Below are 15,789 nucleotides of genomic sequence, written 5' to 3'. Positions count from 1 at the left end.
TGCCGGTTTTGCAAGTTTTCCTACTTACAAAGCATGTAGTGGTCTGTCATTTTTATCATAGGTACACTTCAACTGTGAGAGACGGAATCTAAAACAAAATCCAGAAAATCACATTGTATGATTTTTAAGTAAGTAATTTACATTTTATTGCATGACATAAGTATTTGATACATCCGAAAAGCAGAACTTAATATTTGGTACAGAATCCTTTGTTTGCAATTACAGAGATCATACGTTTCCTGTAGTTCTTGACCAGGTTTGCACACACTGCAGCAGGGATTTTGGCCAACTCCTCCATACAGACCTTCTCCAGATCCTTCAGGTTTCAGGGCTGTCGCTGGGCAATACGGACTTTCAGCTTCCTCCAAAGATTTTCTATTGAGTTCAGGTCTGGAGACTGGCTAGGCCAGTCCACTCCACTCCTGGCTGTGTGTTTCGGGTCCTTGTCATGCTGGAAGACCCAGCCATGACCCATCTTCAATGCTCTTACTGAGGGAAGGAGGTTGTTGGCCAAGATCTCGCGATACATGGCCCCATCCATCCTCCCCTCAATACGGTGCAGTCGTCATGTCCCCTTTGCAGAAAAGCATTCCCAAAGAATGATGTTTCCACCTCCATGCTTCATGGTTGGGATGGTGCTCTTGGGGTTGTACTCATCCTTCTTCTTCCTCCAAACACGGCGAGTGGCGTTTAGACCAAAAAGCTCTATTTTTGTCTCATCAGACCACATGACCTTCTCCCATTCCTCCTCTGGATCATCCAGATGGTCATTGACAAAACTTCAGACGGGCTTGGACATGCGCTGGCTTGAGCAGGGGGACCTTGCGTGCGCTGCAGGATTTTAATCCATGACGGCGTAGTGTGTTACTAATGGTTTTCTTTGAGACTGTGGTCCCAGCTCTCTTCAGGTCACTGACCAGGTCCTGCCGTGTAGTTCTGGGCTGATCCCTCACCTTCCGCATGATCATTGATGCCCCACGAGGTGAGATCTTGCATGGAGCCCCAGACCGAGTGTGATTGACCGTCATCTTGAACTTCTACCATTTTCTAATAATTGCGCCAACAGTTGTTGCCTTCTCACCAAGCTGCTTGCCTATTGTCCTGTAGCCCATCCCAGCCTTGTGCAGGTCTACAATTTTATCGCTGATGTCCTTACACAGCTCTCTGGTCTTGGCAATTGTGGAGAGGTTGGAGTCTGTTTGATTGAGTGTGTGGACAGGTGTCTTTTATACAGGTAACAAGTTCAAACAGGTGCAGTTAATACAGGTAATGAGTGGAGAACAGGATGGTTTCTTAAAGAAAAACTAACAGGTCTGTGAGAGACGGAATTCTTACTGGTTGGTAGGTGATCAAATACTGATGTCATGCAATAAAATGAAAATGAATTACTTAAAAATCATACAATGTGATTTTCTGGATTTTTGTTTTAGATTCCGTCTCTCACAGTTGAAGTGTACCTATGATACAAATGACAGACCTCTACATGTTTTGTAAGTAGGAAAACCTGCAAAATCGGCAGTGTATCAAATAATTGTTCTCCCCACCCTATCTATCTGTCTGTCTGTCTGTCTGTGTGTGTCTGTGTGTCTGTCTGTGTCTGTGTCTGTCTGTCTGTGTGTGTGTGTCTGTCTGTCTGTGTGTCTGTCTGTGTGTGTGTGTGTGTGTGTGTGTGTGTGTATGTGTGTATGTGTGTATGTATGTATGTATGTATGTATGTATGTATGTATGTATGTATGTACAGTGGGGCAAAAAAGTATTTAGTCAGCTACCAATTGTGCAAGTTCTCACACTTAAAAAGATGAGAGGCCTGTAATTTTGCCCCACTGTATGTATGTACACGTTGCATTCTCTTTATATAACTGCATAACTACCAACACATTGAGGAGATGCGCCAGGCAGCAGAATATGATCAACTTTGCATTAATGTAAATTAATTAGTGATCTGTAGTCGGTGCAATAAGAGCATCCTTCCTTCCTGAGTCCTCGGTACAAAGCAAGTTCTTTTTTTGTTTGTTGGTTAATTAGAATAGAGCTCCTGCGGTTTGGATTCCAAATCATCATGGAGGGAACTGCCAAAGTTATCATACATTCATCCATTTAATGTAGTTAGCAAACACGTTAGCAAAGACCCTCATAATTGTAAGACTTCACTTTGATTTGAAGCTAATATATAAAAAAAAATGTTAGCCTTTATTTAACTAGGCAAGTCAGTTAAGAACAAATTCTTATTCTCAATGACGGCCTAAGTGTGTTAACTGCCTGTTCAGGGGCAGAACGACAGATTTGTACCTTGTCAGCTCGGGGGTTTGAACTTACAACCTTCCGGTTACTAGTCCAACGCTCTAACCACTAGCCTTCTTTTAAATGTATTGCTGTTTTAAAAGGGATGGACAGAAAAGTGATCATCTCTCTCTCTGGTAAATCCACATGACCCAGTAGGTAAAACAAGACCGACAATACATTTGTCCTTCAGTTTGGACAGCCCCGTCTTACTAATGAGGTATTTAGTGCCAGTGCGTTCTCAAAATTAGTCCCACGGGAAGGTCCCTCTGGGTTTGGAGAAGAAGAGTGCCTAGAGACCGAGAGGTGCGGCAATACTTCATATTGACAGGGAGAATTAATAGTGAGAGAATGTTCATTATTTCCATTGAGGTTGTTTTAACAGAGGAACTAATCTCTTCTGCTTCTCTGTCTCCCTCCGTTCCTCCCAAAGGGAAGCTAGTGTGTCTGGTCCGATGCCCACGGAGCCTGCGGCAAACTCCAACTTTTACAATGAACGACTTAGGTAATACATGATTTATTGCCTGGACTTGGCTGTGGAAAACTGTCAAAATTACTGGCGGCCACTTTCCAGACAGAATCCTGTGGGTGTTTTTGTTTTCCCTTCTAAAAGTCGTCTGCCAACACTAATGGAATCTAAAAAGGAAACGCTGAAAAAAGGAAATTTGACAGAAACTAAGAAAAATGAGTGAAGTTATTTTTTGCCATTCGTCAATGTGTTCCGGACTGCCTCCTTTCCTACCGTTTAATGCCAACTTGTCGTCTCGAGCGGATATTTCAAACAGAGGCTTAAGCGAGACTCGCTTCTCCACATAACTCCCCAAAGACCAGCACCCTTGTCATCATCCAAACACACACCTGGTAAATGTAGGATCCATGATAACAGAGCCTTTTTGGATCATCTCATTAAGACTTGTGAATATTCATAAATTGTGGTGATGGTAATCTCCTGTGAGGACCAATCTGTGATCAACAGCTTCTGTCTGTCAATGTCAATGACAACAGGATGCTCTGGGGACATTGTTAGCTTTCCATTGTGCGACATGAGTTGCATTTCAAAGCTCAACACTCAATCCAAACAAAGCCACAGTCCTATTGAGAAGAATTCAAAATGACCTCTTTCAATATGGCAAGTTTTCTTCTTTGCCAGCCTTGCCGAAAAGTCATCCGGCATCTCCTATTTACCAAGTTTATTCAATTTAAGAAGTTCATGTTAGAACTATGAAAAGACTTTGGCTAAACAATGTATTATCCCACAATATTTCCGTCATCTTGCCAAACCAAACTTACAAGTCAGTGAGCTTCCATTAACTGCTAAAACAGAATGCTTGAGAAAGATTCTGAGACTTGTACACTGTAAAAAGTAATTAGTTCGGGCCTCCCGAGTAGTGCAGCAGTCTAAGGCACTGCATCGCAGTGCTAAAGGTATCACTACAGACCTGGGTTCGATCCCAGGCTGTATTACAACTGTCTGTGATTGGGAGTCCCATAGGGTGGCGCACAATTAGCCCAGCATCATCCGAGTTAAGGGAGGGTTTGGCCGGGGGGGCTTTACGTGGCTCATCGTGCTCTAGCGACTCCTTGTGGCTGGGCGGGCACCTGCAGGCTGGCCTCGGTCGTCAGTTGAACAGTGTTTCCTCCGACACATTGGTGCAGCTGGCTTCCGGTTTAAGCAGGCGGGTGTTAAGAAGTGCAGTTTGGCGGGTCATATCTTGGACGCATGACTTGACCTTTGCCTCCCGAGCCCCTTTGGGAGTTGCAGCGATGAGACAAGATCAAAACAGGAGGTAAAATAAAAAACACAAAAAACATTTAGTTCAACTAAAAAAAACTGTTTGTGGAAACTTTGTTGTCTAGAACTATTTCAGTTACCCAACTCCAAGTATTGCAGTGTTCAAGAAATAATGTACCAATGTGACATCGTCACCCATATTGTTATCTTTCAAAGTTGTAAATACTTAACTGTTTTGTGTTCTATGAACTTTTGTTACACTAAATTGCATTATGCATTCTGAACCATAACCATTGAAGATAATTGAACATGAATATTTGATGTAGTGAACATAAAATTGAAGGGTCCCTTCTACTTAAATGTTTTAACCTTTAATAGTATTTGTAAGTAGTAGGTTGTTCTGATTAGTAATTGTCAGTGGTCATCACTTCATGTTTACCATTGTTTTATGTATTTGACGATTTGTAATTTTAACCCTCTTTAGCAGGCTTGGTTGAGCACAATGCTCATTCCTCTAGCAGTAACTGGAAGGTATAGCTGCAAGCAGTGGCGACCCGTCATTCAGGGCAGGTGGGGGGCTTGCATGTTTTGGGGGGCTTGCATGTTTTGGGGGGCTTGCATGTTTTGTATGTTATTTTGGCATTACTACATGTCACATTTCAGTTTGCAAACAATCTAACAAAAATATATACAGTTGAAGTTGGAAGTTTACATACACCTTAGCCAACTACATTTAAACTCAGTTTTTCACAATTCCTGACATTTAATCCTAGTAAAAAAAAAAAGCCAGACTACGGTTTGCAACTGCACATGAGGACAAAGATAGTACTTTTTGAAGAAATGTCCTCTGGTCTGATGAAACAAAAATAGAACTGTTTGGCCATAATGACCATCGTTATGTTTGGAGGAAAAAGGGGGAAGCTTGCAAGCCAAAGAACACCCTCCCAACCGTGAAGCACGGGGGTGGCAGCAGCATGTTGTGGGGGTGCTTTGCTGCAGGAGGGACTGGTGCTCTTCACAAAATAGATGGCATCATGAGTCAGGAAAATTTTGTGGATATATTGAAGCAACATCTCAAGACATCAATCAGGAAGTTAAAGCTTGGTCACAAATGGGTCTTCCAAATGGACAATGATCCTAAGCATACTTACAAAGCTGTGGCAAAATGGCTCCAATTGATGTCAATTAGTTATCAGAAGCTTCTAAAGCCATAGCATAATTTTCTATAATTTTCCAAGCTGTTTAAAGGCACAGTCAACTTTGATTACGTTAACTTCTGACCCACTGGAATTGAAATACAGTGAATTATAAGTGAAATAATCTGTCTGTAAACAATTGTTGGGAAAAATTACTACGCAAAGTAGATGTCCTAACCGACTTGCCAAAACTATAGTTTGTTAACAAGAAATTTGTGGAGTGTTTGAAAAACGAGTTTTAATGACTCCAACCTAAGTGTATGTAAACCTCCGACTTCAACTGTTAATCATTGAGTTAATATAGACGCATACTAACACGGTCTCTTTTTTGTTCTCTTGAGTAAGGCAGCTCAAAAATGCAGATGTTTCAGCCTAGCTCAGTGCTTTCTGTTGTGGTGGTGCAGGCCAGCAGAAAATACGGAACATTGCGCCATGATTCGCTTAGGATTCTGTCACTCATGGGGACACTACTTCACTGCCAAGTCTAAGGGTAAAGCTCTAAAATTCTAGCCCCTTGGGTGCTGCCATAGTTACATTAGAAGTGCCCATCCAAGAAGGCTCAAGGTCATTGGCCACAGATAAAATTACATAAAATCACGTTATATCTACAGTAGCTTTGATTGGACTGATCATGTCAACATCATACTTTCAAAATCTTATCTAGCAGTCATCATCATGAATCAAGTCAACAATATACTGGTCAATCCTATTTAATCCTTGTCATATGAAGATAAATAATGAAGAGAAATTGTAGATAAAACGTATCGGTGCTCATCGGCCATTGGACATAAACATTACACAACAAGTTGGAAATCGCAAATTCAACAATGAGTGGTTTGGAAGGAGTCAGTAGCTATCTGCAAGCATTGCAAATCAATCATTAGCCTGCTATTCAGTGGAGTGGCTGTGAAAAAAAAGATTCAACATTGGCCATGCTGTCAATGAAGCATGATTTGTGCCGTGCTCAAAAGAACTGATAACTCGGAACTGCAAATTCTGACTTTACTGAGTTCAAGACAACTGGTAACTCGGGAAAAACGAGCTAAGACTGGGAAAATATGTTTTGAACTTTCATCCAACTGGAAATTGTACATCGGGAACTCGGGCCTCTTCTAGAGCTACGACCTAAAGATCACTGACGTCATCATGATTCAACCCTTTTTCCTGACTTCCCAGTTGTCTTGAATGCATGATAAATCCAGAGAATGCCAGACTTTGATGACAAAGTTTGATGACAAAATTTGCCACGAAGGACCTCCGTGCCACCATCCTGTTCAAGTGAGCACAGCACAACAAGGTGAGTCCAAAAATGTCTTATTATTATGTAATATGCCTGGGAGATTATGTAATATGCTTGGGAGATATGTATACTGTAGCTAAGAAAGCAATACTAAGTGTATGTTGTGTAGTAAGCTGTTAGTAGCCAATATGCCTCACTCTAATAATTTGGTCTATTTTCACCTCTTAATTTTCCCTACTGTTCTGACTTGGTGGTGCACATGGCCTATAACCTGTTTTTGAGAAATGTAATCATCGAATATTGTAAGAGCTTTCATTGTTTGCTAATATGCGCCCCTTATTTATCCAATGGTTCTGAATTGGTGTACAGGGAGAACACTGTAAGAACGGCCCATGTTTTGAATTCTGTCGCTGTTAATTCAGCCTCAGTTCCCGCTCAGCCCAGTCAAAACTGTTCGCTGCTCTGGCCCCCCAATGGTGGAACAAACTCCCTCACGACGCCAGGACAGCGGAGTCAATCACCACCTTCCGGAGACACCTGAAACCCCACCTCTTCAAGGAATACCTAGGATACGATAAAGTAATCCTTCTCACCCCCCCCCCCCCCCCCTTAAATGATTTAGATGCACTATTGTAAAGTGGCTGTTCCACTGGATGTCAGAAGGTGAATTCACCAATTTGTAAGTCGCTCTGGATAAGAGCGTCTGCTAAATGACTTAAATGTAATGTAAATGTAAATGCTGTACATTTCAAAAGTGCTGAACAAATAGTTATATTGACAACGTCTGTCCTAGCTCGCTCATTAATGTCTTAATCAAAATCACAGATTGCCTCTTATCCGCTCATCGTTCCATTATGCCATAGTCAGTAGAGACCACGTTTGTTTAAGTAAGTCAGCCATATCAGCTATGTTTTTTTAAAGGCAGTAAATGAGGCTGAATTAACTGTTTCGCTGCCAGACAAGGCTTCACTGTTAGCCAGGTGTAGCAGTGGTATAGTGCAATTAATGTATTGTTTAGTGTTGTGTAGTTGCATGCATCCCACATGCATGTAACTGACTGTAAGCATGCCAATCAGCACTGACTGTAAGCATTACAGGATGCTGCATTAGCCACAGTCATTAAGAGTGGTGCACATGACCTTGTTGATGGTGGGAATGGCTTGTCTCTTTATTAAACATCAATTTGTCCGACGGTTTTGATATCCATTCTCGATGGACTGATTAGGATTTTTCAACGCCGATACCGATAATTGGAGGACCAATTATTTATTTTTTTAAATGTATTTGTAATAATGACAATTACAACAATAATGAATAAACACTTATTTTAACTTAATATAATACATCAATAAAAATCTATTTAGCCTCAAATAAATAATGAAACATGTTCAATTTGGTTTAAATAATGCGAAAACAAAGTGTTGGAGAAGAAAGTAAAAGTGCAATATTTGCCATGTAAAAAAGCTAACGTTAACGTTCCTTGCTCAGAACATGAGAACATATGAAAGCTGGTGGTTCCTTTTAGCATGAGACTTCAATATTCCAAGGTAAGAGGTTTTAGGTTGCAGTTAATATAGTATTTATAGGACTATTTCTCTCTATACCATTTGTATTTCATATACCTTTGACTATTGGATGTTTTTATAGGCACTTTAGTATTGCTAGTGTAACAGTATAGCTTCCGTCCCTCTCATCGCCCCTACCTGTGCTCGAACCAGGAACACTTTCGACAACAGCCACCCTCAAAGCATCGTTACCCATCTCTCCACAAAATCCGCGGCCCTTGCAGAGGAAGGGGAACAACTACTCCAAGTCTCAGAGCGAGTGACGTGTGAAACGCTATTAGCGCGCACCCCGCTAACTAGCTAGCCATTTCACATCGGTTACACCAGCCTAATCTCGGGAGTTGATAGGCTTGAAGTCATAAACAGCTCAATGCTTGAAGCACAGGGAAGAGCTGCTGGCAAATGCTTGAAAGTGCTGTTTGAATGAATGCTTACGAGCCTGCTGCTGCCAACTATTGCTCAGTTAGACTGGTCTATCAAATCATAACCTTAATTATAACATAATAACACACAGAAATACGAGCATTGGTCATTAATAAGGGCGAATCCGGAAACTATAATTTCAAAAAACAAAACGTTTATTATTTCAGTGAAATACGGAACTGTTCCATATTTTATCTAACAGGTGGCATCCCTATGTCTAAATATTGCTGTTACATTGTACAACCTTCAATGTTATGTCATAACAATTCTGGCAAATTAGTTCGCAACGAGCCAGGCAGCCCAAACTGTTGCATATAACCTGACTCTGCGTGCAATGAACGCAAGAGAAGTGACACAATTTCACCTGGTTAATATTGCCTGCTATCCTGGATTTCTTTTAGCTAAATATGCAGGTTTAAAAATATATACTTCTGTGTATTGATTTTAAGAAAGGCATTGATGTTTATGGTTAGGTACAGTCGTGCAACGATTGTGCTTTTTTCACTAATGCGCTTTTGTTAAATCATCCCCCATTTGGCGAAGTTGGCTGTCTTTGTTAGGAATAAATAGTCTTCCCACAGTTCACAACGAGCCAGGCGGCCCAAACTGCTGCATATAACGTGACTCTGTTGCAAAAGAAGGGACACAATTTACCTAGTTAAAATAAGTTCATGTTAGCAGGCAACATTAACTAAATATGCAGGTTTAAAAATATATACTTGTGTATTGATTTTAAGAAAGGCATTGATGTTTATGGTTAGGTACACATTGGAGCAACGACAGTCCTTTTTCGCGAATGCGCACTGCATCGATTATATGCAATGCAGGACACACTAGATAAACTAGTAATATCATCAACCATGTTATAAGATAAGTTTAATGCTAGCTAGCAACTTACCTTGGCTTCTTACTGCATTCGCGTAACAGGCAGGCCCCTCGTGGAGTGCAATGAGAGGCAGGTGGTTAGAGCGTTGGACTAGTTAACTGTAAGATTGCAAGATTGAATCCCCGATCTGACAATGTAAAAATCTGTCGTTCTGCCACTGAACAAGGCAGTTAATCTACCATTCCTAGGCCGTCATTGAAAATAAGAGTATGTTCTTAACTGACTTGCCTAGTTAAATAAAGGTGTAAAAAAAACATGTTTTAAATTGGCCAAAAATACAGATTTCCGATTGTTATGAAAACTTGAAATCGGACCTAATTAATCAGCCATTCCGATTAATCGGTCGACCTCTAATTTGTTCATCATTAACAATTACACCTCATAGCACAACAAGCTGCTCTATTTTAGAAATATGCTTCACATATGCATACAACATTGTGTGAGAGTATCAGTCAAAAAAATGTTGAATTACCCACAATCCTCTAAAAACAGACCCACATGGCACTGTTAAATATTCACAACTTGCAAAAACATTAGAATTCTATCTCAGCACTACACAGATAGTGTTTTTTACTCAAATATCAGTGTCTGACTACTACTTTATTTTAAGTAAAGACGTAAAATATGATAAAATCAAGTAAGATCAACTTATTTAATAAATGTTAGATTGACTTTAAAATATTAAATAATCATAACTTGTAATAACTCAATCTTAAAGTTTACTCAATAACTTAAAACTTGTTCACAGTTCTCAAAAACGTTAAGCGATAAGAGATCTTATTGAGATAGTTAGTAGTTAGTACCACTTATATGGTTTGAGTTCATCTGACCGTTGGAGATGTTTGAGTAGCCACTACTCAACTTCTTTAATGAATTAGGCAGTAACTTTTCACAGTGCATTCTACTATGATGAACTCAAAGGACTTTTATGCAACGATCACATATAAATAGGCTGTCAGTCACATTAGAATTAAGTCATAAATGTTTATTAATGAGCGCATAAAAGTCTGTCGGGCTTTTATGCATCAGACCTTATTTTCAAGTGATTCTTAATGAAGCAGGCTTTTGCCACAGTGTTTAATACAGAGTCGTACAGTTACAAATGGTGGCCAGATCATCACTCTGAACAGAACTAGAACAAAACACTGCTAGAGAAAGAAAATATGGCTGCCGTACCATTTTTGTGGTCGAGGCTAATGTTGACATGAAGGTCGCCACGTACACCTTGCATTCTAAACCTGCCCCAGGAAACGGGAGAAAGAATTTAATTTAACCCAATCCCCTTTACAACATATTCAAACATTTAATTAAGACCACATACTGTACCTCTGACTCACTGAAACCACATACCTCGGACTCGCTGAAAGTTCATTACAGCAGACCTAGCTGTCATGTGTCTCTCTGTGTAGCTTCATGGGAATTTTGTATCCAAGGATAAATTCTAGGCTATGTAGGTATTCTCCACCAACACTACATCTGTGGCTCTATGACAAGAAAGAGGCAAAGTGGTTTGGTTTAGTTATGAGGTTAAGAACCTTAGGGAGATGGAGGTGATTCATGTGATGCTGTGACTAGAATAAGGTCACACAATACAACAGATATGAGAAAGTAGGGGAGTGGGTGGGAGTTAAATAAAGAGATGGAGAAAGAGAGAGAGAGGGAGGGAGAGAGAGAGCCAGAGAGATAGCCAGGGAGCGAGGGAGGGACAATTTGCCTCAGAAACCAATGAAGTCGACCAGTAACAGCTTGAAGATTTGGTAAAGAATTAAATAGAAACTTCAGAAGGGGGAATTTGACAACTCCATAGTGTTCCCTCCTTAATGATTTGATGATTAGGCCATCTGTTTTATCTGTAATGAATAAACCATGACAAGCAGTGCTGTTGCGCTCCATAAAAATGTACATAATGCAACATAGTTTAGAAAGACACTAAAGGATGTAAAAAGAAAGACATTTGTATGTAAAACAACAGAATGCTATCTAACAGCATGAGAGACCGTGTACACACAGTAGCCTTCGGCAACAATGATCACACCATTAAAATACAGCATGCCATGTTCACGGTCTCTGCCATTGTGTCCAAATGGGATAACACATTTCGTCTGACTAAGATCGTGCATATGAGAAAGTAGGCGAGTGGGTGGGAGTTAGAGAGAGAGTTAGAAAGTCTTCTCAAGCTTTGTTGATTTCAAAAAAGCCTTTGACTCAATTTGGCATGAGGGTCTGCTATACAAACTGATGGAAAGTGGTGTTGGGGGTAAAACATACAACATTATAAAATCCATGTACACAAACAACAAGTGTGCGGTTAAAATTGGCAAAAAACACACACATTTCTTCACACCGGGTCGTGGGGTTAGACAGGGATGCAGCTTAAGCCCCACACTCTTCAACATATATATCAACGAATTGGCGCGGGCACTAGAAAAGTCTGCAGCACCCGGCCTCGCCCTACTAGAATCCGAAGTCAAATGTCTGCTGATGATCTGGTGCTTCTGTCACCAACCAAGGAGGGCCTACAGCAGCACCTAGATCTTATGCACAGATTCTGTCAGACCTGGGCCCTGACAGTAAATCTCAGTAAGACCAAAATAATGGTGTTCCAAAAAAGGTCCAGTCACCAGGACCACAAATACAAATTCCATCTAAACACTGTTGCCCTAAAGCACACAAAAAACTATACATACCTTGGCCTAAACATCAGCGCCACAGGTAACTTCCACAAAGCTGTGAACGATCTGAGAGACAAGGCAAGAAGGGCATTCTATGCCATCAAAAGGAACATAAATTTCAACATACCAATTAGGGATTTGGCTAAAAATACTTGAATCAGTCATAGAGCCCATTGCCCTTTATGGTTGTGAGCTCTGGGGTCCGCTCACCAACCAAGACTTCACAAAATGGGACAAACACCAAATTGAGAGACTGTACGCAGAATTCTGCAAAAATATCCTCCGTGTACAACGAAGAACACCAAATAATGCATGCAGAGCAGAATTAGGCCGATACCCACTAATTATCAAATTCCAGAAAAGAGCCGTTAAATTCTATAACCACCTAAAAGGAAGCGATTCCCAAACCTTCCATAACAAAGCGATCACCTACAGAGAGATGAACCTGGAGAAGAGTCCCCTAAGCAAGCTGGTCCTGGGGCTCTGTTCACAAACACAAACACACCCCACAGAGCCCCAGGACAGCAGCACAATTAGACCCAACCAAATCATGAGAAAACAAAAAGATAATTACTTGACACATTGGAAAGAATTAACAAAAAAACAGAGCAAACTGGAATGCTATTTGGCCCTACACAGAGAGTACACAGCGGCAGAATACCTGACCACTGTGACTGACCCAAAATTAAGGAAAGCTTTGACTATGTACAGACTCAGCGAGCATAGCCTTGTTATTGAGAAAGGCCGCCGTAGGCAGACATGGCTCTCAAGAGAAGACAGGCTATGTGCTCACTGCCCACAAAATGAGGTGGAAACTGAGCTGCACTTCCTAACCTCCTGCCCAATGTATGATCATATTAGAGAGACATATTTCCCTCAGATTACACAGATCCAGAAAGAATTCGAAAACAAATCCAATTTTGAAAAACTCCCATATCTACTGGGTGAAATTCCACAGTGTGCCATCACAGCAGCAAGATTTGTGACCTGTTGCCACGAGAAAAGGGCAACCAGTGAAGAACACACACCATTGTAAATACAACCCATATCTATGCTTGTTTATTTTGTGTCCTTTACAATTTGTACATTATTAAAACACTGTATATATATATATGATATGACATTTGTAATGTCTTTATTGTTTTGAAACTTCTGTATGTGTGATGTTTACTGTTAATTTTTATTGTTTATTTCACTTTATATATTAACTTTATATATTATCTACCTCACTTGCTTTGGCAATGTTAACACATGTTTCCCATGCCAATAAAGCCCTTGAATTGAATTGAATTGAGAGAGAGAGTGAGAGAGAGTGTGAGAGAGAGAGTTAGAGAGAGAGAGTTAGAGAGTTAGAGAGAGAGAGAGAGAGAGAGTTAGAGAGAGAGAGTTAGAGAGAGTGAGAGTTAGAGAGTGAGAGAGTTAGAGAGTGAGAGAGAGAGAGTGAGAAAGTCAGAGAGAGAGAGAGAGAGAGAGTGAGAGAGAGAGAGAGAGAGAGAGAGAGAGAGAGAGAGAGAGAGAGAGAGAGAAACCATTGAAGTCTGCCAGTAACTGCTTGTAGACTTGGTAAACAATTAAAAAGAAACTTCAGAAGAGGGAATGTGAAAACTCAAAAGTTTTCTCTCCTTAAAAAAACTTTTTATATCAATATCATGTCATTTCAGGGTAACAAGTGAGCACCTTACTGTAATAGGTTTCCATTGAAATGGGCAAAAAGAGCTTTTAGGCAAGAAAAACAATTTCTCAATAAAGGATTTTGCTAGGACTGTCTGGGAGTGGTCTGAGTGGGGAGTGGGAGACTGAAAACAAACTATTGGCAGATTGGCAGATTGGCTATTTGTCTAATAACCCATTTACTTCATGGTGATGTCACCATGGAAAGCTGAAACTCTCGCCCATGCAAACCTGCTGATTAGAAGGTCCAGTGTAGATTATATTTACAACCAGGAAATAACTACCAGAAAATAACACTGATCCCATTTTTCCCACACTTCTACAGTGTTAGTTTCATCAGCTGTTGTGCAACATGATACACAACGAAGGGTAAACAGAAAGTAGCCCTTAAAACAACAGCACGTCATGACTCATGAGTGTTTCAGGATCTCTGCAGTTGTTTCCAAATGGGATAACCCACTTTATCTGGCTGAGAGAGATACATGGAAACAAGGAATGTCAAGCCACCTGAGCCAGCGCTCAGGAAAACAGTATCCTACCACACGTGACATATAATTAATAACGACATAACAAGACAACAGGGCATCTCTTCAGTCAGAGCGGTCTCCCTTTAAATCTCACAGTCCCACCTCTATCTCCCATCCAATACTTGAAACTGCTTTATCTCCCATCCAATACTTGAAACTGCTTTATCTCCCATCCAATACTTGAAACTCATACTGTCTGTATGATTAAACCTCTGGTTTACCGAACGCTGCGTCTTCCACTGGCTCGCTATCGAGGCCCGTTGATTAACCAGAGGACCTGGGTTTTATTTGCAAGGGGACCACTTGTCTTTCTCTACCCCATGTGCTCAAGTACTATTCACTGCAGGGGCAATTAATTAAACACCAGTCAACTGTGAATAATACATGAACCGCCATGATATCCCTCCTGAATACCCCGTCATTTATGTGGCGGCCGTCGCTTCTTTAAGAAATAAAGAAGCCCGGGAGGGATACAAAGAAAGAGTGGATGGAAACTGGAAAGGAGGAGAAGAGGTGGAGAAACAGACAACGCCAGCATGCAAATGTTCTCATCCATCTTGCCGGGGAACACTGAGTGCGGGTTTATCTGATCCTAGTGAAGCAGTCCATCTCTGTCGACAGACTACACTTAGACAACCTGCTAGCTATAAACCGGGATGCTAATGGCACTGGCTACCAAATGCTAAGGGGAAAACTCACTCATCCGAGTGGGTTAGCATCTTGCGCACTCTTACAACCCACGGCTTAATCCCCATTGCCACTGTCCCACTGTATCATTGAGTCAGCCTGAGTGAGTTAGTGGTGCAAGGGATTATGAGGTAAAGTACCTTGGATGACCGCTGTACCGGCCAGGGAGCAAAAGGAATCCAGAGATGTTCTTACAACCTGTTTCTGCACTTGCGGTTGCCGTTGGAGGGTACGGGAGAATACAAGCCACTAAATGTGGGTTCCAGAACCCACCACAACATCAGAACACTGCACTGGTGGCATGACCACTGTCCAGGTCAGACTTTCCTTACATGTTGTCATGACGTTGGCCTGGGGGTAGGTTTATGACAGTCATAAATACCTCTTCCCCCCTTTTTCCTCTCTCTACCCTACTGATGTGAAATTTGAAAACCCCTTGGTTAACATACAGATTCTGGGAACATCAGAAGGTGGGGGGAAATGAACTATATTCTGGTAATCCGACCAATTGAATATATGCGGTGGTACTAAATTAATATGATGTCAGTTCAGTTGTCATCTGAGACATTCTCATCAATGATAAGATGCCATAAACTCTACAGTGGAAAGTCTGCACATTGTAGTTATCGGATTTAGAATGGATAAAATACTGTATTTACGATAGCACAGCTTCTTCCTTTGGTCCTCAGTCTTCCCGCTCTTTCACTCAAATCCAGCCCTTTTCTTTTGTGTAACCAGCTGTCATATCTGTTCCGCCCGCTAGGGACGTTTTCCTTTATGACGTAATTTGTAATCAAGGTATAATTCATTATGTGTATATGTAATTCTGTGTGATTAGTTAGGTATTTAATAAATAAATAATGAAACCCAATTTTGTATTACTGATTCAACTTGTTAGCCAGGGTTCGTG

At 40.9% G+C, this 15,789-nt stretch overlaps 1 protein-coding gene across 9 annotated transcripts in view; it reads right to left on the bottom strand.

Moving 5' to 3' along the window:
* The window catches only part of LOC135507014 (type II inositol 3,4-bisphosphate 4-phosphatase-like), a 333,119-nt gene that overhangs the window by 297,214 nt on the left and 20,116 nt on the right, over positions 1–15,789 (bottom strand). The gene's annotated exons all lie outside the window — the stretch shown is intronic.

Source organism: Oncorhynchus masou, chromosome 20, assembly GCF_036934945.1.
Source record: "Oncorhynchus masou masou isolate Uvic2021 chromosome 20, UVic_Omas_1.1, whole genome shotgun sequence".
Taxonomy (NCBI): domain Eukaryota; kingdom Metazoa; phylum Chordata; class Actinopteri; order Salmoniformes; family Salmonidae; genus Oncorhynchus; species Oncorhynchus masou.
The sequence above is the reverse complement of the archived record's forward strand: the minus strand, read 5'-3'. Positions and strand labels throughout refer to the sequence as shown.